Raw genomic sequence first — 25,356 nt, forward strand, 5'->3', positions numbered from 1 at the left:
CAAGCCAGGTCTTTCTAGCCTCAGGGCCTTTGTGCACCCTTTTGCCTTTGCCTTTCAGATGGCTCATTCTTTCTCATCTTTTTGTTTCCTAAACATTAACCTATCATAGCTTTATTATCTATGTAGTTAGGAATTTAGAAAGATGTTTAAGTTATAAAGCAAATCCAAATGTCTCTGACCAAAGTATTTGCAATTCTATTTTAGGTGACTTAAAAAAATCTTTGTCATAGGAAAAATTTAATTCTAAGTCAGTACTGTTTTTTAGTATATTCTGTTATTTACGCCTCTCATGAGTTGGTCCAGGCTAAGTGTAACCAAAATTGTATTACTGTTAGCCTAAGAAAATAATAAATAAGAACATAAAAACATTAGTACAAAAAATCCAAAATTAAATGTGTTCTTGCTGTGGCCCACCATTTTAGACTTTGTACATTGTTCGTGACTTAATTGAATAATAAATCATTGAACAGCATCATGATATATGTATGTGTGTGTATACATGAGAGAGTGAGAGACTGAATTAGATTTTTTAAATGTAAACACTAAAATGGGCAGATCCTAGGTATACAAGTAGATGATTTTTGACTATTTTTTATTTTTTTTAAAGATTTATTTATTTATGATAGACAGAGAGAAAGAGAGAGAGAGGCAGAGACACAGGAGGAAGAAGCAGGCTTCATGCCAGGAGCCTGATGAGGGACTCGATCCCGGGACTCCAGGATCATGCCCTGGGCCAAAGGCAGGCGCTAAACCACTGAGCCACTCAGGGATCCCCTTGACTAACTTTTAAAACCTTATAACCGATATTCCCAACAAAGATGTAGGGTATTGCCGTCCCTGTGGAAAATTCCCTGATGTTCCTTTCCAGCCAGTCCTCCCCCACCAGAGCCATTCAATATTCTGATTTCTGTAATTATGGATTAGTTTTGCCTATTCTTAAATTTCACATAAATGGTGTTATACAGTGTGTACTCTTGTTTGCTCTTTTTGTTTGGCTTGTTTTCGAGATTTCCATCATGTCATATGTACCAATACTTCAATTCCTTTTTTTTTTTTTTTAAGATTTTATTAATTTATTTGTGAGAGATAGAGAGAGGCAGAAACATAGGCAAGGGGAGAAGTAGGTTCCCTGCAGGGAGCCCGATATGGGACTCGATCTCAGGACTCTGTATCACGACCTGAGCTAAAGGCAGATGCTCAACCACTGAGCCACACAGGCATCCTAGTTCAATTCCTTTTCTAATACTAAGTAGTATTCCACTGTGTGAATATACTACAAATTATTTATACATTCTTCTCTTGATGGAAATTGGGTTGTTTGCAAATTTTTGATGCTATGCATAAAACTATCAAACATTTTGTGTGTTTTAATTTCTCTTGGGAAAATACCCAGATTTAACATTGCTTGACTATAGGTAGGTGTGGGTCTAACTTCATAAAAGATTGCCAAATGGATTTTCAAAGTGAACCTCCATTTATTTAGTGTTTTCCTCTAAAGAGAGTAAGGCGTTTATTTTTACTACAGGCTTTTAAGATAGGTTTGTGTCCCTAGCTCTATCATACACATCTGAAAACCAGAGTGGTTTCCTGATGCTCTAATGGTCAATTTGTCTCTACCTTGAAATCATTAATGCAAGAAGAATAAGAAAAGCATTGAAACTTAAAAAAAATGCGAAGTAAATGTAGAAAGAAAGAAAACTCAAAATTCATTCAATATTTATTAGCATCTAGATTAAATCAGGTATTGTACTGAGTGATGAGACTATAAACATGAATAAAACATGACCCTCGCCCTCAAGGACTCCACAAAGAGTTTGGTGGGAGAAAAAAATTAGTGCATTCCAATATTCTAAGTGATATAATAGAGGACACTGAACGTGAAGAGTATGGGCATTCCATGGATGATGCCATGCATCTATCTACATTAGAGGAAGGGAGTGGATGAATGACTAACCCCTGTACAAAAAGGAAGCTTCACAAAGGAGGTTGGACTTGATGAGAGAGTAACACTTTGACCATAAAATAAGTAGTAGGAGTATTTTAGGCAGAAATATTTTAGGCAGAAGGTATTTTAACTTCTGTGAAGGCACAGAGGTGAATAACAACTTTAAAAACTCAAAGTCATCCAATAGCTTTAGAAAATAAGGTCAACAAATGAATAGAAATGTGACTTAGTAAAATGAGAGAAATTTTCCGAGCTAAGAGGACACATGGATCCACCCTCTATGTGTGAGGCTCTAGTTGGGAACTCCATATGTAGTATCAGTCAACTCCTTTTGATTTGCCCTTTGTCTTGGTAGACTGACAGGAGAACAATTTCAAATGAGAACTGATTAGGGATTCCTAGTATAGAAAGTATATAATGAGGATTCTTGTCTCCAGGGAAATGTCATTGTAATGGTGACTAAAGTAATGGGGACTGAAATACTATGAATAATTGAAAAACATAGTGAAGAATAATTATGTAAAATAATCTTTTATCCATAAAAATTTTCATTTGAGATCCTGAGAAGCCAGGTTGGCGAGGGGGATGAACAAGATAAGATCCACTTTTTAATCAAGGAAGCAAAGATTACACCCTTTCAGAATTTGATTTTCTACCTAAAAATAGTGAAGCATAAGCAGGCTTGTGACCATGCGATTAGACATTCAAATTGAATCTCAGCCCTCTAAACCATGTCCTCATCGCATCCAGATTTTTGTTACCAAATCCTGTTTTTTGCTCCAGCTTCTAAAATATCTTGAACTATCTTAGATGTTAAGGCCAGTGCAACATGAGGAAGAACCTAGTCAAATACCAAAAGCGTTCAGATGGGAACATGTTGCAGTGATTTACGGAAGCCCAGTTATGTTTAGACAGTAAAGCACAATTTGGAAAAGTGGAAACAGATACGATGTAGCATTTTGCAGTAGGTAGGACACATCTTGTGGACTCTTGAACTTGTAATAAATTCAGGGAGACAGATTGATCAGTTGGGGTCAACAATCCTTACTCTTAATGATTATGTTATTTTTTTCTGGGTAACCATCATTTAGAGCTGTCCACATCTCTTCCTGGCAAACTTATATTTTGTATTTATAAGGCAGGAAGAGGTTCACGTTCTGTTCCCATACATGTGCTTTGTAATGATTTAGAGATGAGAGCTGACAAATTTTGTTTGTTAGCTCTGATCAATTTGTTTGATTGTTTATGGCTACCTGGACCTGACTTGAGATGTTTCTGAGGCTAATTCTAGGCTTATGGAAAAGTAAAGATTATTTTTTTAAAAGTAAAGATTATTAATGTTCAATAGGGACTTATCAGGTGCGGGGGAAAGACCTCCCATTCTTGTCACCTCTGGCTTAGATAACTGGTAGTAAGAGAAGTAGTTTCACTGGTAGAGTCAAAGGCCTGCCCAGACATAGAAACAAGCTAAAAGATACTGTAGGGGCATGGCTTATCATAGCAGGAGTGAGGGGGCAGGTACTTTGCAAGAGAGTCCCTAAATCAAAGCTAGAAAGAAGATACATTTTTCTCCCATGGGGAAAAAACATGAGGTTTGGATTCAGACAGACTAGGTTCTATGTTCTATCATTTCCTAAAGTCTGTTTCTTTGTCCTTAAAGTGGAAGCACGGATACTTCCTTAAGAGGAGCTTGTATTTATAATTCCACATGAGAAAATGAGTGTAGAACATTCTTTCCATTTTTTTTTTTAAATTTTTTTTTTATTTATTTATGATAGGCATGCAGTGAGAGAGAGAGGCAGAGACACAGGCAGAGGGAGAAGCAGGCTCCATGCACCGGGAGCCCGACGCGGGATTCGATCCCGGGTCTCCAGGATCGCGCCCTGGGCCAAAGGCAAGCGCCAAACCGCTGCGCCACCCAGGGATCCCCATTCTTTCCATTTTGTACAGGATTGGCACCTAGTAGGTACAAAGCATCTCATCTCCCTTGCTCTGCTTTATAGCTTCTCTTCTCATATTCCACATGCTCTTAGAGTCTAATCTATGGACTCTTTTTTTTTTTTTAAGATTTTTATTTATTTGTTCATGAGAGACACAGAGGCAGAGGCAGAGGGAGAAGCAGGCTCCATACAGGGAGCCCAATGTGGGACTCGGTCCCAGGACATGAGATCACAACCTGAGCCGAAGGCAGGTGCTCAACCACTGAGCCACCCAGGCGTCCCTGAGACCTTTGCAAGGGATGTGTGAGGTCCTGAAAATTATTTTCAGAGTAGTGTCGAGACATTGTTTGTCATTTATATTGCATTGACGTTTCTCTAATGATGCAAAAGCAATAATGGAAAAAACAGCCTAGAGCTTTACCATGAATCAGGACTGTGGCACTGGTCATTATTGTACTTTTCACTACCATGTACTCTTAGGACAAAAAAAAAAAAGAAAAGCTTGTTCATTTAATAATATGCTTAATAAGGGCAGTTAGAATCATTAGCTTTATTTAATCTCCATCCCTGAATACACATCTTTTTAATAAATTGCGTGTCATAAAATGGGAACTATGCATAACATACTTGTGTATATACAGTATAATAATTGGAGGAAAAGCACCTGTTCTGTTGTTTGAGTTGAAAGCTGAACTAACCACCACTTTTTCCCATTGAACACTATTCTTCCTGGAAAGAACAACAGACAAACTATGGCTATTCAGAGTTGAGTATTTGGTTGACGTTTTAAAAAAAGATTTTTATTTATCTTTTTGACACAAAGAACACAAACGGGGAGCGGCAGGCAGAGAGAGGGAGGGAGAAGCAGGTTTCCTGATCAGCAGTAAGCCCAATGTGGGGCTTGATCCCAGGACCCTGGGATCATGGCCTGAGCTGAAGGCAGACACTTAACCAACTGAGCCATTGAGGCACCCCTGGCTGACATTTTCTGATAACTTCACCAGACTACTGCTACTTCAAGGGAAACAACTGACAATGTTGCCAATGAAAATTTGAAGTTTTAAGTAAAAATTATAATTTTAGAAAACTTGTATCCATTGCTGTGAGCCTGACAGCTTCCTACAACTTACTTTTCTGATTCGATCATTGATGCTGTGAACAGATCACCAGATCAGATTGTATTGTTTTATACAATTAAATGTGTCAACATTTGGATAGGCCTGAGGGAGCCCTATTTTCAGATGACCAAACACATAATATTACAAAGCAAGGAATGCGAAAAGATCATTGGAAATGTAAGGTAAACTAATGGGTTTTAATGTATCAGTATGAAAATGTCTCTGATTAGCATTTCAGATTTTACATTGCAACCACTCTTTAAAAAAATCTGCCATTTGCTGAGTGTTGGTTAGTACTAAACTAGTCACAATTACCTGAAAATGTTATTAAAATACCCCTCCCTTTTATAGCACACCTGTGTGTTCTTCCTATACTTCAACAAAATAGCATATGACAATAGATGCAATGCAGAAGCAGACAGGAGTGTCTAGCTGTTTTCGGTTGAACTAGACCAGGGGTACCTAGGTGGTTAAGCGTTTCCTTTCAGCTCAGGTCATGATCCTAAAGTCGACTGAACTAGATCTGAAGGATATCAAAAAAAAGGTAAAACAATGTCACACTTGTCCCCAAATGGTGCAGTGAAAAAGAAATGCAATGAGAAAAATTTACTTTAGAAAATATGGTTATTTGTCATAAAAAGACGTTGTGTTACCATGTATGAGGTTTCTATTATTTTTTTAAATTAATGAGTATTCCTAGAACTTACTCATTTTAATTTCTAATATAGTAACTATCAACAGATAAAAATTCACATAAACAAAAAGTTCCAAGTGGCCCCCATTAATTTTTTTGAAGTATGGCGGTTCTGCGACAAAAAATTTAAGAGCATGGTCCTAATCCTCACCTTCTGCAATTGCTGTGTGTGCCTTGACCCCCTGAGGGGAGCCAGGAATGTCACTGTAAGTTCTGGAAGTAATCTCCATTTGTAGCCTACTTTGACTCTTATACTACCAGGGTGAGCCCCAGGTTAAAACATGCATGTTCCCATAATAATCGTACTTCTGCAAAGTTCTTCAGGAACATGGGACACATGGCATCATTTCCATTTTGCTTTGTGAATTCTGAACAAGCCATGGTACAATTTTGCTGACTTGCCTTGAGCTGACAGTCTTCAATTTTTAATTTATCCTATAATTAAACTGATTTTGCTTCACTGTTATTCTGTCATTCCTTAGATTTCCAGTGCAACTGCTTATTAGTCAAGCAGGTCAAATTTTGTGGGAAAATCAAATAGGGAACTAGCACTTGGTTGTGCTTGTTAAAATTAATCTTGGAAACACTTTAAAAAGAAACCCACAAAAGTTTTCTCAAAATAGTCTTTCTGGTTGTCAAATGAAAAAGGTGAGCAATTAGACTCTTGTCGTATGATAGGTTCAGGATTTTCTGCTGACTGGCATAGTGTCCTGTCTCAACCTCTGAGCTATTACTCAGGTACTTGGCTATACTCTGATGGAATAAAAAGAATCTGCAGTTGAATATTTTAACTACTGTACTTGCTGACAAAAGACTAAAAACGTTTTTAGCCATTAGAAAAATTACTCTAGCTATGGTTTCATATGTGCCAGGAATTATTGAAATAGGCATTTTTGGGGGGAAAACTGGCAATAACTTAAACCATTATAATGAACCACAATGACATCAAAATATTTCTGCAAAATAATTGATACAAATGCTTTTAAAGGTTTTAGCACTGAGAATTTGTAGCTGAAACATAACGTGAAGCGCCTTTGTCAGACAGCAGTTTGATGCTGCTAATTTGCACTCAGCTTTCAAATGTTATAGATGCAATTCCACTGCCACCTATTCAAACTAGTTTTCAGGTTATCTGTAGTGCTTAAAGATAGGTTTCTGTGGTATTTGAAAGCTGATTTATGTGCATGAAATGGATGGGGTTCAATTTAAACCATTTGCTAGAATTCTACCTAATTTCAGTTGATCTAGAAGATACTTGAAACTAGTGAGAGTGGTGTGCTGACTTCTGCACAGTGAATTTCAGAAAACTATAATGTAAGCTTCATAAAGGTAAGGATTTTTGTCATTCTAGGCTTACCACTTCATACCCAGTGCTTAGCATACTACTGTGTGCTAATAATAATAATAGAAGGGAGCAACAAGCTGACCCAACTGAGTCAGTGCTAATATGGGTAATTTTAATTTTAATAACATGAATGAAATTTTAAGAAAATGACTGTTTATAGTTGCAGAGTCTTGTAACAGAATGATTTGATATTTAGGATCCACTTGAGATTGACAATGACTCCAACTTAGTCTGCTGCCCAGTTGACTGGTTTCCTCAAGCCGCTCTCAGGGCATTTGTTCATTCATTCATGGAACATACATTCATTGAGCGCCTACTATGTGGCAGGCATCGATCTAGGGCTGGAAATACAGGGGAATAAAATATACAAAAATCCCTATGCTCTTGAAGTGTACATTCTAATGGGGGAAAGATAATGGGTAGTACACTGTTTATAGTATTATCTTACAATATATACATGATGACAAATGGAGACAGGTGCTATGGAGAAAAAAAATCAGGCAGGAAAGAGGAAATGAGATGTCACAATTTCTAATAGAGTGATTAGAGAAGACCTCACTGAGAAGGATATTTGAGCAAAGATCTGAAGAAAACAAGGGAATCATGCAGGTATCTGAGAGGAGAGCATGTCAAGCAAAGAGCAAGTGCAAAGATCTGTGGACAAAGAGTGTCAGATGTGTTTAAGGAACCTTGGGTAGGGGTGTTTGATTGAACAGAAGGCAATTGGAATTCAAAAAATAATAGTTGCAGACTTCATTACCTCGTCTCAATAATGGGTAAAACAACTAGATTTGACACTTAATACTGTCAATCAACTAGACCTAACTGACATCTATAGAACATTCACACAATAATAGCAAAATAGACATCTCAGGTGCACATAGAATGTTATTCAGAATAGACCATATACTAGGCCATAAAACAAGTCTCAAAAAATTTAAAATAATTGAAATCATACAAAGTATGTTCTCAGTCCACAGGGTAACACAAGGAAAATTCTGGAAATTATAATCATGTGGAAATTAAATGACACGCTATTAGTTACCAATGGTCAAAGAAGAAATCATAATAGAAATTGGAAAATACTTCGAAATGAATGAAAATGAAATTAACAAAATAGAAGATAAAGTGAAAGCAATGAGAGACTTGTAGCTTAAATTCTTTTTAAAAAATACTGAGTTATAATTGGCTTGTAACATTATGTTAACTTCAGATGTACAACATAATGATTCGATATTTGTATATACTGTGAAATGATCACAAAAATTCTGGTTAACATCTGTCACTATACATAGTTTAAAAAGATTTTGAAACACAGGACACCAAAATGAGAAATTACTATGATTGCATGAAATTCACTCATCCCTTCCTCAGTAGTATGCATCCTCTTCTCCATAATAAGACAACTTACAAAAATTATGGAGTCCTTTATTTTTTTTTTGAGTCCTTTCTTTATAAAGTTTTCTGTGGTTTGACATTTATTCATTGATCTTTAACCAAGAATTTCATTATACTGGGACCCATTCTTGAGAGGGGGAGCGAAGTCTGTGTCTTAGGGAAATTACATATTCTCCAGGGAAACATATTAAACTAGTGATTAGGAGATCATTTAATACTATGTGGCATGAAGAACCAGCTGAGACTATGAAAACATCAATAGTATGATCCTTATCTGGGAGATCAGAAAAGACTTGTTAGAGTATGTGGCATCAATCTCTACCCAACACAGTTTGAATTATTACCTGATTTATATGATTATGTCCATACCCTTGAGAAGTGTATACTTTATTGGACGCTACAGAACTAAATAAAGTATTTTGATTCAGTAATATATGGACCAGGAAAAAGGAAAAGGACCTGCAAATTTCTATGGTGGCTATTTAAGAAGAATTTGCTATATAAATAATAAATGTTAGATTTTTCAGCTTAATAATATTTTTCCAGCATATTAGTTGTTTTGTATTGTGTGTTGGTATGTTTAACAATTTGCAAAACGTGTACATATTTCTATTTCTTGTGTGTATGTGAAGTACAGAACCACAAATTAAAGGAAATATATTTTCCTGTTCAACATCAAGCACACTATACTTCCTTAGGCACTTTTTTTTTTTTTAAGATTTATTTATTTTACTTAAGAGAGAAAGTGAGAGAGCATGGGGGGAGGGGTAGAGGAAGAGAAAGAATCTCAAGCCAGATTCCCCGCCAGTGTAGAACCTGACTCAGGACTCCATTTTAGGACCCTGAGATCATGGCCTGAGCTGAAATCAAGAGTTGGACACTTAGCTGATTGAGCCACCTGGGCTCCCCAGTCCTTAGGCACTTTCTACAAAAAGTAGATATAAAATAAAATTTTGTTTGATTTTTGAATGAATGTGTAATCTACAAAAGTAACAATCTGAAATCGTTTAAGTCCCACATTGGTCAGTAAACTCCCTGCCTTCTTTTCTTTTTTTAAAAAAGTCTTATAGATTGATGTATTTATATTGTAGAGGGACCTTGAGAACATCCACAGAAATACAGCTTCTCTTCAAGTCTTTTGAGTTTGGAGTTGGGTGGATTGTTTAGAGTGGTCTCTAAACTTTTACCTGGGAGTAGCCTGAGAGTTTTGCCTGATTCTCCCTATAGGTGTCCCCTAGGCCAAGTCACACCCTTTTGGCTGCAAGCACCAAAATCCCAATTTAAATTAGCTTAGACAAAAAAGTCAATTTCATAACAATGGAGGATGTTTGCTCCACTTGCTCTGAGCATCAGCCTCCTTGTTCTCTCTCATTGCAAACTATCTTTTAACACAGAAACTTGACTGAGAGCTCCTGAGTTCTTCAGGCAGCCACATTGGCCACCTGCAGAAAAACTACGTCAACTCTCTGGGCCATAAGTCCAAGAAAAGTCCAAGGAAAGTGCTCCTTAGGCCACAAGACTCCCAACTCTGATGGGAGGTGGAGATATGCATGTGTAAAGTTATAACTGTAGCTCCTGAGAGAACAATCTGGATGGAACGAAGGGGAAGTGTTCTTAAAGAAGGAGATAATCCTGAGTAAACAATATGCATCTACTCTAGTAGTACTGGAAAAAAAAAAGTGTGAGGGAATAGGAGTAAATGATGAATGAGAAACTCATTTTGGAATATTTTATGTGAGGTCAAGGGAAAAAAGAAGGTCAAATTTCCCTGAGAAAGTAAGGAATCATGAAAAACTTTATCTAAGATACACTGGGACATCACCAAAATGCTGACAAATGTTATGCCTCTCATTTACTTTCAAATACTTCGGTAAAAAACAAACAGATGAAACAAATGGCAAGATGTTAATATTAAAACTAGGCAATGAGTATATAGGCATTCATTATTCTAGTCCTTCTGTATGCTTGAAATTTTTTCTTAAGAAAAAGAAAAAAGACAAATTCCAAAGTGGATCTCAAAAAAGAAGCAAGCGGCTCATGAGGGAAAGATTAGTCAATATGTGGAGCTATCCTATACTTACAGACAATAGAACTGAAGGGGTCTTTACGATATCCAACAATCCAGTTTTTTAGACTTTGCTTCTGGTTCTGTCCCTAAAATATGTGTTGGGGTAAATCACCAAAATTCTGTGAGACTTAGTTCTGTTTGTAAAATGAAAAAGCTGGCTTAGCTGATCTCATTTTTCCCTTTTTAATTGAGATAAAATTCAATTAATGTAAAATTCACTATAGGAATCATTTTAATTGTACAATTTGGCGACTTTGAGTGCATTCACAGTGTTGCACAACCATCACCACTGTCTACTTCCAGAGCACTGCATCATCCCAAAAGGAAACCCTGTACTCACATTAAGTGGCCCCTGGAAACTACTTCTATGCTTTTTGTCTGTATGGATTTAGCTACTCTGGACATGCACATTTACATTTATGTGGTTGTGCAGCCATCCCCACTGTCAGTCTCCAGAACTTTGTTGTCCTGCATAACTGAAACTCTGCACCCATTGAGCAATAACTCTCCGTTTCCTCCCTCCCCTGCCCAATGGTGCATCCCCTGGCAGCCACCATTCTACTCCCAGGCTCTATGAAATTGACTACTCCAGGTATCTGGTACAAATAGGATCATACAACACTTGTTCTTTTGTGTCTGGCTTATTTCACTTAGCTTGATGTTTTCAAGGTCTATGCATGTGGCAACATATGTAAGAATTTCGATTCTTTTTATGGCTGAGTAATATTCCATTGTATGGTTATACCATTTTGGGGGATTTTTTTGTGGGTTTTTTTTTTATTGTTTTTTAAAGATTTTATTTATTTGTAAGAGAAACGGAGATAGAGAGGCAGAGACATAGGCAGAGGGAGAAGCAGGCTCCATGCAGGGAGCCTGATGTGGGACTCGATCCAGGGACTCCAGGATCATGCCCTGGGCCAAAGGCAGATGCTCAACTGCTGAGCCACCCAGGCGTCCCCATTTTTGTTTATCCATTCATCAGTAGATGGACACATGGGTTGCTCCCACCTTTTGGCTATTGTGAATATTGCAGCAATGCACGTTGACATACAAAGATCTGTTCAAATTCCTATTTTTAGTTCTCTTGGAATTCCACATAGGATTGGGATTGCTGGGACATTTGTTAATTCTTTGTTTAACTTTTTGGAAAACCACCAAACTGTTTTCCAAAGCAGCTGCATCATTTTACACTCTCACCAGCAATGTATCTTTATAGCCTTGCCATCAATTATTTTCCTTTTTTTCTTATTATATCCATACTAAAGGTATAAAATGGTATCTCGTGGGTTTTTGGTTTGCATTTCCCTAATGACTGATGATGTGGAGTATCTTTCCATGTGCTTATTGGCCATTGATATATCTTAGTTGGAGAAATACCTATCCAAGTCCTTTGCATATTTTTAATTTGGGTTGTTAGTCATTTTGTTGTTGTGTGGTAAGTGTTCATATACTCTGGGGCTAGATCCTCATCATATATATGATTTGCAAATATTTTCTCCCATTATATCTATGGGTTCTTTTTTTTTTTTTTTTCCTTTAAGGAAACTTGTATGTCCTACTACAGCAGAAATGGGGAAATTATCAGTTTGTGCAAACCATACTTTCCTGAAATGGATCCTTATACCATATTCTTTTTAATACTGGCTAACTGCTGCAACATTATTCCTGCATTTTTAATATCCAGCCAACATGGATACCTCTGCTCCTCTGTTTTGGCCTTCAGAGCTGCTTCCTGTCTCAGGCAGCTTTCTTTTCTAAGTTCAGGCTTGTTAAAGACTCGTTTCTTTTGATAGCCCTCTTGCCTTCAGTAACCATCAAGACGCATCTGCCACTGTCAGGGCAATCATTACATAGCTGATCTTCCCCCAGATCTTGTTCTTTGCACCGTCAAGCACCTCGTACAAGACAGTCTCTGGGATTTCATCTTCCTTTTTTTTTTTTTTCTTAAGATTCTATTTATTTATTCATGAGAGACACAGAGAGAGGCAGAGACATAGGCAGAGGGAGAAGCAGGCTCCCTGTGGGGAGCCCGATGCGGGACTCGATCCCAGGCCCCTGGGATCATGACCTGAGCCAAAGGCAGATGCTCAACCACTGAGCCACCCAGGCGTCCCTCATCTTCCTTTTTGAACCCACCTGACCGTGTCAGGATCTTCCTCTTCCAATGCGTAGGTTTGCGTAATGGCACTCTGTGGCTGTAAGTGTAAGCTTTGGGACTTTCTTGTGGTTTGGGGCAAAATCCATTTATGGCCTTGACATCAGAGTTTCTGGTAAATCTTAGAGATGAGGAAACATCTCTTTCTTATCATCTACAATAACTTCCCGCCACCCTGTGCGGGCGGCACAAGCTCCCCATGCCACTTACTCTGCCGACCTGCCAGTACCTCGTGGGTGGTGACAGCACGGGCATGTTCAATGTCACCAAACACCACTTGTCTTTTCACTTTCTTAATAGTATTTTTAGATGCACAAAAGTTTTCATTTTGATGCAGTCCAATTTATCTATTTTTTTCTTTTGTTTCTTGTGCTTTCTGTTTTGTATCTAGGAAACCATTGCCAAATCCAAGGTCACAAAGATTTGCCTTTATGTTTTCTGAGAGTTGTATAGTTTTAGCTCTTACATTAAGGATTTCGATACATTTTGAGATAATTTTTTTTTACATGTCTAATTGTCCAAGCACCATTTGTTGAAGCGAGAATTTTTCCTACCACATGATCTTGGCATTTATGTCAAAAGTCAGTTGACAAAGATGTATGGGTTTATTTTTGGCCGCCCTATTCTATTCCACCGATCTATATGTTTATCTTTACACCAATACCGCACTGTTTTGATCACTGTGGCTTTGCAGTAAGTTTTGAAGTAGGAAAACCTGAGTCCTTGTTGCTTTGGCTACGTAGAGTCCCTTGAAATTTCCTAAGGATTTTAGGATCAACTTGGCTTTTTCTGGAGAAAAAGGCAGGGAGTTTTGATAAGAATTACACTGAACTTATAGATCACTTTGGGAATTATTGCCATATTAACAATATCAAATCTTCCAATCCATGAGCACAAAATGTCTTTCCATTTATTTAGGTTTGCTTTTATTTCTTTCAAGAATGTTTTGTAGTTTTGTAATGTGCAAGTCTTGAACCTCCTTATGTTTATTTCTAAGTATTTGATTCTTTTTGATATTTTTATAAATGAAATTGTTCCCTTACTTTGTTTTTAGGATTGTTCATTGCTGTACATAGAAATACATCCGTTTTTTTGTATGTTGATATGGAATTCTGTAACTTTGCTAAAGTCATTTATTAGCTCTAAACTTTTTTGTGTGGATTCTTTATGAGATACTATATAAAAGAGCATGTTATCTATAAGTGGTTTTACTTGCTCTGTTCCTCTTTCCTATATTTTCTTGCCACATTTCTTTGGCTAAGCCTTCCAGTGCAATGTTGAATAGAAGATGGTGAAGATGAGCAATTTTGTCTTGCTCCTGGTCATTGGCGGAAACTTTTAAAACTTTCACAATTGTGTATAATGTTAGCTGAGTGTTTTCAAAAATGCCCTTTATCATATTGAGGAAGTTGTCTTCTATTCCTACTTTCATGATTGCTTTTATATCATGGAAGTACGTTGAATTGTGTTAAATACTTTTTCTTTGTCAATTGAAATAATCATGAGATTCCCCCCCGCCCTTTGTTCTATTTACATGCTGTATTTTATTGATTGATTTTCAAATGTTGAACCACTCTTGTAATCCTGGGATGGATGAAATCCAGGACTCTGTTTAGATTCTGTTTGCTAGTAGTTTGTTGAGGATTTTTGTATCTATATTCATAAGGGGTACTGGTCTATAGTTTCTTTTTCTTGTGATATCCTTATATGGCTTTGGTATTAGAGTAATACTGGTAAAGTATTGGTATTACTGGTAATCAGTCATACTGATAAAAAGGATTAGCAAGTGTTCCCTTCTATATTATTTTTTAGAATATTTTGAGAAGTATTGATGTCAATTCTTCTTTAAATATTTGGTAGAATTTACCAGTGAAGCAAACCATCTGTTCCTTTTTGAGAAGCCTCTTAAATACTGATCAAATCTCTTCACTTGTTATAGATTTGTTAAGATTTTCTGTTTCTTCTTAAGTCAGTTATAGTAGTTTCACCTAGGTTCTCTCCTTTGCTGGAGTCTGTTCACAGTATTTTTTTTTTATTTATTTTATTTTTTTTTTAAATTAGTTTCAGAGGTAGAATTTAGTGATTCATCAGTTGCATATAATATCCAGTGCTCGGGATCCCTGGGTGGCGCAATGGTTTGGCGCCTGCCTTTGGCCCAGGACGTGATCCTGGAGACCCGGGATCGAATCCCACGTTGGGCTCCCGGTGCATGGAGCCTGCTTCTCCCTCTGCCTGTGTCTCTGCCTCTCTCTCTCTCTCTCTCTCTGTGACTATCATAAATAAAAAAAAAAAATATCCAGTGCTCATTAGATCAAGTGCTCTTCTTAATGCCCACCACCCAATGATCCCTTCTCCCTACCCACCTCCCCGCCCAGCAACCCTCAGTTCGCTTCCTAGAGTTCAGTGTCTCTTATGGTTTGCCTCCCTCTCAATTTTCATCTTCTTTTTCCTCTCCTTCCCCTATGTTCATTTGTTTTGTTTCTTAAATTCCACATATAAGTGAAATCATATGGTATTTGTCTTTCTCTGACTTATTTTGCTTAACATAATATCCTCTCGTTCTATCCACATTGTTGCAAACGGCAAGATTTCATTCTTTTTGATGGTTGAGTAATATTCACACACACACACCTACACACACATATATACACACCACATCTTCATCCATCCATCCATTTGTTGATGGATATCTAGGTTCTTTCCATATTTTGGCTATTGTGGACATTGCTGCTTTAAACATTGGGGTGAATGTGCCCCTTTGAATCACTATTTTCATATGCTTTGGATAAATACCACGCAGTGTAATGATGAGTTATAGGGTAGCTCTATTTTTAACTTTTTGAGGAACCACCATATTGTTTTCCAAAGTGGCCATTCATAGTATTTTATAATCCTTATTATTTCTGTAGTGTCAGTAGTTATGTCCCAACTTTCATTTCTGACTTGAGTAATCAGCCTACTCTTTTTCTCTTGATCTTTTAATTTAAAAATTTGTCAATTTTGTTGAGCTGTTTTCAGAGAATTAGCTCTTGGTTGTCTTTTTCTTTTCTTTTTTTTTTTTAAAGATTGTATTTACTTATTTGACAGAGAGAGAGAGACAGAGACATAGGCAGAGGGACAAACAGGCTCCATGCAGGGAGCCCGACGTGGGACTCGATTCCGGATCTCCGGGATCACGCCCCAGGCCAAAGGCAGGTGCCAAACTGCTGAGCCTGAGCCACCCGGGCTGCCCAGCTCTTGGTTTTCTTGATTGTTACTGTTGTTTTTCTATTCTCTATTTGGTTTATCTCCACTCTAGTAATTATTATTTCCTTTCTCCTTCTATCTTTGGATTTAGTTTGCTTTTATTTATCTAGTTTCTTGATGTACAGGTAGGTTATTGATTTGCTTTTTTTTTTTTTTTTCTTTTTTAACATAGGGATTCCCAGCTATAAATTTCCCTCCTGGCACTGGTTAACTGCATTCTGTAAATTTGGGATATGTTGTTGTGTTGACATTTTCATTTGTTTCAAAGTAATTTCTAAGTTGTCTTGTGATTTGTTTGCCGATCCAATTGTTGTTTAAGAATATATTTAGTTTTCATGTATTTTTAAAATTTCCAGGTTCTCTTCTGTTACTGATTTTAAGTTTTATTCCATTATGATCAGATAAGATACTTTGTTTGATTTTGATATTTTAAAATTTATTAAGACTTCTTTTGTGGCTTAATATATTCTCCAGTCTACTCTGGAGAATGTTTCATACACACTTGAGAAGAATCTGTATTCTTCTGTTTTTGGATGGAGTGTTCTGTATACGTCAGTTAGTTCTGGCTTATAGCATTATTCAAGTCTTCTATTTCCTTGATGATCTCTCGTCTAGTTGTTCTATCCATTATTGAAGTGGTATATTGAGATCTCCAACTATTATCATAGCATTGCCTACTTCTCCATTTAATTTAGTCTGTTTTTGCTTTGTGAATTTTGAGGCTCTTTTATTATGCATTTTTATTAGGTCATATATTTTGGAGCTATATTCTTAGGTTTTATACCTGGAGGTCCCTGTATATTTTGGAGCTTTTTTATTTGGGAATCTTTTATTAGATTTAGTTGACATATCTTCTTGATGGATTGATGCTTTTATCAATATATGTCTTTATTTTTCTCTTGTAACAATTTTTTTTTCTTATGGCCTACTTTATCTGAGAGTAGTAAAGCTACCTAACCTTCTTTTGATTACTATTTACATGGAATCTTTTTCCATCTTTTTGTTTTCAACCTATTGTCACAGGATGTAATGAGCACTGCGTATTATAAAAGACTGATGCATCACTGACCTCTACCTCTGAAATCAATAATACAGTCTGTGTTAATTAATTGAATTTAAATAAGAAAAGAAAAACACAAATGAGAGTCTTGTAGAGACAATAGAGTTGGATAATTTTTAAATGTAACTAATGTAATCAGTTTAATTATGTTAATGTCTATCTTCTCATTAGAGAGTTTAATACATTTCATTTAATGTGATTATTGATAAGAAAGTACTTACTCTGGCCATTTTGCTATTTGCTTTCTATATGTTTTATACCATTTTGCTTCTCAGTGCCTCATTCATGCCTTCTTTCATGTTTAACTTTTTCCTGTTGCACTGTTTTGTTTCTTTTCTCATTTCTTCACCTATATATGTTTTAGTTATTTTCTTAGTGATTGCTCTGGGGGTTAATTGTTAACAACACTGTTATCTATAAGAATCTGGTTTGAATATTTGCTAAATTAGTTGCAATAACTTTGCTCCTGGGGTGGCTAGGTGGCACAGTTGGTTAAGCATCAGACTCCTGGTTTCAGCTCAGCTTGTGGTCTCAGGGTCATGAGATCGAGCCCTGTGTCAGGCTTCACATGGAGTCTGCTTGAGACTCTCTTTCCCTCACTCTCTGTCCTTCCCACTCATGCTCTCTCTCAACCTCTCTCTCTCTCTGTAAAATAAGTAAATAAATATTTAAAAGAACTTTGCTTCTATGTAACTCTGTATATGTTATAGCCCAATTTTATGTTGCTGTTGTCAAAATGATATCTTTCTACATGTTAACATAGATTTACAATTATTGATTATACATGTGTCTTTAATTGTATGTGAAAAAAACCCCAAGAAGTTACAAACCAAAAATATAATAATGCTGGGTTTTGTATTACATATGTAATTACCTTTACTGTGTTCTTTACATCTTTATAAGGCCACAGGTTACTGTGTATTGTCCTTTTACTTCAGCCTAAAGGACTCACTTCTTGTAGGGCTGGTCTACTATGACAGATTTCCTCAGTTTTTGTTGATCTGAGAATGTCTTAATTTCTATTTCATTTTTGAAGAATGGTTTTTGTCAAATATAGAATTCCTGGTTGAAAGTTTTTCTTTCAGTACTTTGAATTTGTCATCCACTGCCTCTGGCTTCCATAGTTGCTCATGAGAACTTGGCTGTTAACTTTATTGCTAGTCTCTTTTACATAGAGAGAAGTTTTACAAGAGAGAAGTTATCTCTTTCAGGATTCTCTCTGTCCTGAGCTTTTGACAACATGATTATAATATGTCTTAGTGTGTATCTCTTAGATTTTATATTACTTGGAGTTCATTGAGCTTCTTGGGTAAAAGTCTCATGTCTCTCATCAAATTGGGAAGTCTTGGCCATTATTTCTCCAAATGTTCTTTCTGTTCCTTTCTCTTCCTTCTTTCCTTCTGGGGCTCCTATTCTGTGTATATTGGTATGTTTGTGGAACATTCCACAGGTATCTTAAACTTTGTTCATCTTTTTCTTTCCTTTTTTTTTTTTAAAAGATTTTATTTATTTATTCATGAAAGACACAGAGAGGCAGAGACACAGGCAGAGGGAGAAGCAGGCTCCATGCAGGGAGCCCGACGCAGGACTCAATCTCGGGACTCCAGGATCACGCCCTGGGCTGAAGGCGGCGCTAAACCACTGAGCCACCCAGGGATTCCCCTGTTCATCTTTTTCATACTTTTTTTCCTTCTGCTCCTCAGATTGGACAATCTCATATTCACTGGTTCTTTCTTCTGCTTACTCAGATTTGCTTTGGAAACTAATCAGTTTTTCATTTCAGTGATTACACTTTTCAATTCTAGAATTTTTATTTGATTTTTTTGGTAATTTCTATATCTTTATTAATATTCTCCATTTGGTGAGACATCATGCCCCTTGTTCCTCCTCCCCCCCAATGGTTTCTTTAGCCATTTGAGTATATTTAAGACAGTTGATTTAAAATTTTGCATGTTAAGTCCAGTATCTGGACTTCTTCAAAAACTATTAATTTCTTTCTTCCTGTGACTAGTTCTTTCTTTTGTATGTAATTTTATAACCTTTCATTAAAAATTTGATATTTTGAAGGTTATAATGTGGCAACTTTGGAAATCACTTTCCCCCACTCTATGATGTGCTGTTACTGTTTGTTTCGGCTGTTGTTGCCTATTTTTAAAATGACTTTTCTGAACTAATTTTTAAAATATGTATTTTTCTCATGTGTGGCCACTTAAGTTTCTGTTCCATTAGCTTACCAGTTGGCTAGTAGCTAAGATTTTCTTTAATGCCTGGAGCCAAACAACAACAACAACAACAACAAACACTAAAAAAAACTCTTAAGTCTTTTTAGATGGTCTCCATGTTGTGCTGCTCCTTTAATATTTGGCCAGGCCATTTACTTCCTGCTTGCATGGAGCTTGAAGGTCAGCCAATGATGAGGTCTTTGAATCTTCTCAAGTCCTTTCTGAGCATGTATGCAGCCCAGGCACACATGTGGCCTTCTAGATTCTCTCTATTAAATGGGAGCATTTAAAAGCCCATAATCCCTGAAATGTGCCCTTCTCCAGCCTCTTTCTTCCCAATATTTTGGCTTTCCTGTTACTTGCCCTGCCGCTTATACATTTGCTTTTAAATGTTTTTGGCAAATGTCACCCAGGAAGCCACATTAGAGCTGAGGCATGTGAAACAAAGGCAGGTCCTTGAGCAGAACCTTCAGAGAACTTTGGGGGAGCTTCAGGGAACTACTTTAGGTCAAAATGTAGATCCACGGTTCTTTAAGAATAAGATTGGTGTTGATTCCTCTGTGACTAATCACCTGCACCAGGAAAACAGTGCAGTCTATAGCTCAGTTGGGAAGTGGGGGATGGTAATGAAGTAAGCTAAAATGCCACAGAGCTCTCTTACTAAAATTCAGCTTTTTTATAGGTCATTAAGTTTTCCCCTGGTTGCTGGGAATTTTGTTTTTTTGTTTTTTTGAATTAGATTCTAGGATTCTGAGGAGGTTTACTGTAACAATTTTTGCCAGCTTGTTCATTGCTTTTATGGAGGGATGAAGGTTCAGGGTTCTCTACTCTGCTATTTTCACAGATATCTGTCCAATGGAGAGAGTGAGTGATATGGGTATGATGTTACTGATTCCAACAAAAGGGTAGCATCCAGTGCAGATCCCTTCAGACTTCTCTTGGAGTCTTCAGAGTTGGATGCCTGAGAAGATGGAAAATCTTGGCTGAACTCTGGAGAGCAAGCATGCCCCTTTTGTGGGGTCTACTTTGAGGAAACTTATCCTATAATGTATGCACACAGCTTCTGTCTAAGCTGCCTTGACTCCTTGGTGATATAGACTGACAAAGGCTTTTCACACACAAAGTGCTTTCAGTTATCCTGGAACAAGTAAATCCAGGAAAACCTGGCAGCAGGATACTTGGTGAACCTTTTCAGAAAGTTGGACTCCAGAGTACAGCACTGAACATGGGCCTTAGGATGGCAAACTTCTAATGTGACCGTAACAGAAAACTCAGAAAATAATCTCTCTCTTCCTTTTACCTGAACTATTTTGAAGACCTCTGCTTGATGTCTTGCAAACATCTTATGCTTCACCTGCCTATAGCATTTGGTGAGAAAGAACCAGGATAGGCTATTTGTTCTCCCCAGTGTCTCGACATTTCTCAGATACAGAAGATCCAGATCAACATGGCCCTTGGGAGGCTGGTGACTTCTGGGACTAGGGTACTCATGCCTGTGGAGAGCATTTAATGCTATATGCTCAAATTCTATGTGAATACGGATTCGGATCCACTAACCATCACTAACTGTCTCACGTTCCCTGAGACGTGGGGTGTCAGATGTGGGTGTGTCAGATGAAGTCTGATAGAATCCTGAGACATTCCTCCCTGGGCTTTTGTCCTTGGCTTCTCCACTTTGCTTCTGGCTACAACTATTGGAAGATAGAAACGGGGGAAAGGTAGAAATGGGATACAGGTGTTTGCTTAGAGTCTGCACATTGTCAAGGAACATTCCCCTATGTCTTCAGAGCTTAGATTCCAAGTTGTGAGCCTCAGAGGAGGATATGAAGTTGTGTTATCTGAACCCAGGACCATTCTCCACATGAACCTAAACTTCTAGAATATGGACCTCTTCCTGGTTTGACCTAAAACCCAACTCATTTTGTGATGCCTCTGATGGTTTCCATCTCTACAGATTCAAAAATGTGTCTGCCTCAGGGCCTTTTTTCAACCTTGTGTCCTAGGACCCCAGGCAAGGGTGAGAATGTGAAGATCTGTCCCAAGGGAGCCACAAATACTGCAGTTTGGCCACACTCACCCTAAGAAAACATATAAACTCTGTCCAAAATAAAAACCAAGTGGGAGGAAACTGCTGACTCCTATAGGCCCCAGATCTTTCATTATTACAGGTGTTGATAAGGTTGAGAATGCTCGTGGGTTTTTTTTCCCCCCTCCTGATAAGGAAACTCTAGGATAAAAACAAAACAAAACAACAAAAAAAAAACACTGCTAAAATAAGTCTTCAATGACTGGCTTAATTCTAACTGCTAGGTTTTGCTTAGGTTGAGACAGTACAAACCAAAGGGCATTATAATTGTGGTTTTGTGGTTTTATTTTTACATGTTTCTGAGAGGACATATCCATGAATTGCTGCTTTAGGAAGAAACTATGGGCTCCTTTGTGGACAGTATCCAGGATGAATCTGTGTAAAATGCCAATGAAAATACTCCCAGTCAAAACATGAGGTGTGTGGGTGAGCTGTGAACAAAGAAAACGTCATCACATTGAAAGCTTGAAGTGCCAAGCAAGAAAGATGACCAATAAGCAAATGAAGCATCCAACTGAACAAGGCAAAGGAGGGCTCAGAAAGAGAAGATTTTAAAAGGGAATGTACTTGTAAAGAAAACAAGGAACTCAGACTTCAGAAGGATTCACTCCCAAATAGAGGACCACGTAAGTATTTGATCAAATAAACCACAAAGTTGTCAAGGTTACAAGTTTATATTAGTGTGTTAATGCTGACAGTAGACAACTTCCTTACATGACTATAATCATGAAAACCAAGATATATTCCCAGATATCAACATAGCAAAGTCAGGAGTAGAATTGCTTTTGTTTGGAAACCAGGTTTATAGGATATCCAACATCTTAATAGCTTGGAGACCTGAGCCAGTTAGAGCGGCTCTATTATTTTTATCTCAGAATGCAAAGCGCTTTATTTTTTTTCCCAATTGCCATCTATGAAGTGCTGAGTTTTGTTGGAAATAGTGTAATGTGTCAGTGTTGGCTTCCTGCATCCCTCCTTTGGTTGAGGTCATGCCACTAAGATGTGGATTTGACAGCAGAGTTGGCTTGTAATTGTTGTTTTTGAATTCGTGATCATTAATTGGTGGTTTTAGTGTTACCTGACATAATTATATAAGAGTAACTAGAGTTATTTTCATAGAAAAGGACTTTCTATGAAAGTCCTTTTAACAGTTATCAAAACTAGTTGCATAATATGAAGGCCTAAAAGTACACTTTGGGGGGGATTTTGTTCAGCTCTTAGGGTCATAATTTCCTTTTATGTTCAGAAGTATTTTATTGCCCTCATCAGATCTATTGGGATTGGGAACTGAGAAACTAATTCAATCTACCAGATCAAGCTGAAGTAACTAGGACTGGAAGGGTCCCCATGTTGGTTAGTGTTCTGGCCTGCAAGAGAGTCAGGTTCAAAATATATATAAGGGGAGGATCTGGTAAGCCACGAGCAGACAGCAGGCAAATTTTCCTGGGAGGAATTTGTAGATATCTTTTCCACCTCTGAACCAGCCCTTAAGAGTGGGCTTTTCATACTTAATTCGAGAAGGATTAAACATTTAAATGTATAAAGGTGAGACCTTTAAACATTTAGAAATAGAAGACTATCTTTTTAAAAAATATTTGTGTAAGGAAAAAGTACTCAAGACACAAAAAGCTCTAATCAGAAAGATGGACACATCTGACCTTTTTAAAATAAAGAACTTCTGTTCAATGAAAGATACCAACAAAGAAGGGCAAAAACAATCTATGAATGAGGAGAAGATATTTGCAATGCCTGGAGCAAATGGAGAAGGTAGCATTCAGATCAATCTTATAAAACAAACAGAAAAAGACAACAAACCAATGGAAAAACCATCCCAAAAGAGATTTCACAGGAAGAAGAAATACAAAAGGTAAATAAACATGAAAAATTGCTCAGCTTCTTTAGTAATGAAGGAAATGCAAACCCAGACTATAATGAATTTAGCATATAAAACCCACTAAAATAGCTAAAGTTAAGAAGTCGTATAATCACAAGTCTCAAAGATGAATAGAAACTTTTACACACTGCTGGTGGGATGATAAATATACACACCCACTTTGGACACAACTTGGTAATATCTTGGTAGTTGAACATTCTATTATCCTATGACCCAGCAATTCCATCAGTATATATACCATGACTTTTGCACGTGTGCATAGGGAGACATCCATAAGGACATTCATGGGAAGAGTAAAACTTCTAATTTCTTTTTTTTTTAATATTTTATTTATTTATTCATGAGAGACACACACAGAGAGAGAAGCAGAGACACAGGCAGAGGGAGAAGCAGGCTCCCTGCAGGGAGCCCGATATGGAACTCAATCCCAGGACCCCAGGATCACACCCTGAGCCAGAGGCAGATGTTCAACTACTGAGCCACTCAGGCACCCAAACTTCAAATTTCTACTTTCCTTTCTGAAAGCATTGGATAGATGCAGAGGTCTGCATCTCTGCCTCAATACTGAAGTCACCTAGAAGGTTTGTTCTGCTTAATACCTTGGGGCAATGCTTAAGAACAAACTAAGATGATGTTCCTACAGCTCCCCATTCTTTTTTTATTCTGGATAATTTTAAATATCATCTGACTGGCAAGTCACCTCCAATAAAATAGAAACTGAAAATAGATGTTTCTTCTTCCTTGTCTAGACTATTTAATTTTGTTCTCCTGTGCTATTGTCTAGTTCCAAAAGCAGCAGTTAGTGTGAAATTTGTAGGAAGGATGCTATTCAGAGTTAAACTTTATTATGTAGGAATCCAGTGAAAATCCAACAGAAAAAAATGTAGATATTTCCAAAAGATGCTAAAAACTATTCAAAAGGTGAAGAGGGACGCCTGGGTAGCTCAGTGGTTGAGCGTCTGCCTTCGGCTTCAGGGTGTGATCCTGGGATCCGGGATTGAGTCCCGCATCGCGCTTCTTGCAGGAAGCCTGCTTCTCCCTCTGCCTGTGTCTCTGCCTCTGTGTGTGTGTGTGTGTGTGTGTGTGTGTGTGTGTGTGATGAATAAATAAATAAAAATCTTTTCAAAAAAATTGAATAATTCATAGACATAATTTCTGTAAAATAGAACATTCAATCATTAGAGTTGGAAATTGAATAAATGAATGGATGATTGAATGAACGGTTGATTCAAAATGCATCATTAGTGAATTGGAAATAATAGACTGTGTCACTTGGTCCTAAAAATATTCCCCTAAGGAATCACTAAGAATATGGGAGACTTTTAAAAAATAATACCTGAGGGGCACCTGGGTGGCTCAGTGGTTGAGTGTCTGCCTTTGGCTCAGGTCATGATTCCAGGATCCTGAGATCAAGTCCTACATCAGGCTTCTCACAGGGAGCCTGCTTCTCCCTCTATGTCTCTGCTTCTCTCTCTGTCTCTCTCATGAATAAATAATAAAATCTTAAAAATACTGGAGCTCTAGATAAATTGAATTAGAATCTGTCAAAGGACTTCACCATTATTTATTTCTTAAAAGCCCTCGGGTAATTCTAAACTATAACAGCTTTGTGAACCAGAGAGTCATGGCCTGTGCTCCAAGTGAGGGCCAAAGTCAACATCACCTGGGATATTGTTAGAATTTAGAATATTGGCCCTGACCCAGACCTATTGAATCAGAGTCTACAGTTTAACCAAGTCCCCCCCCAGGTGGTGTGTAACAAAGTTTGAGAAGCTCTGGGTAGTCCAAATCGCTTTCCTTCCTGCATGCCATTTTGCCATTTCTTTGATCAGGAGATTGGGGAAAGTTGTTTCTTTTTAAGATTCTTATTCCTACTTTAATCTGGAAGTGGCTCAAATCACCATTTTGATAAATCTGATCATAAATAATAGAATAAACAGGTACATTAAAAATGTTCAACATCACTTATCAGAGAAATGCAATCAAAATTGCAATGAAATATCACGTTACACCAGTTAGAATGGCCAATATCAAAAAGACAAGAAATAGCAAGTATTAGCAAGGATGTGGAGAAAAGGGAACCCTCATGCACTGTTGGTGGAGATGTAAATTGGTGTAGCTACTGGGGAAAACAGTATGGAAGTTCCTCAAAAAAACAAACACACACACAAAAAGAACTACCACA

The 25,356-nt window shown here is 37.4% G+C and overlaps 1 protein-coding gene and 1 long non-coding RNA gene across 2 annotated transcripts in view; both read left to right on the forward strand.

The window, feature by feature from the left end:
- The window catches only part of USP12 (ubiquitin specific peptidase 12), a 145,929-nt gene that overhangs the window by 3,543 nt on the left and 117,030 nt on the right, over nucleotides 1-25,356 (forward strand). The window lies entirely within an intron of this gene.
- On the forward strand, nucleotides 1,794-8,145 carry LOC140615789 (uncharacterized). Its single transcript, XR_012016265.1, has 2 exons — nucleotides 1,794-1,985; nucleotides 3,724-8,145. It is a non-coding gene; the product is annotated as an uncharacterized lncRNA (long non-coding RNA).

The sequence above is a fragment of the Canis lupus genome, chromosome 24, assembly GCF_048164855.1.
Source record: "Canis lupus baileyi chromosome 24, mCanLup2.hap1, whole genome shotgun sequence".
Taxonomy (NCBI): Eukaryota; Metazoa; Chordata; class Mammalia; order Carnivora; family Canidae; genus Canis; species Canis lupus.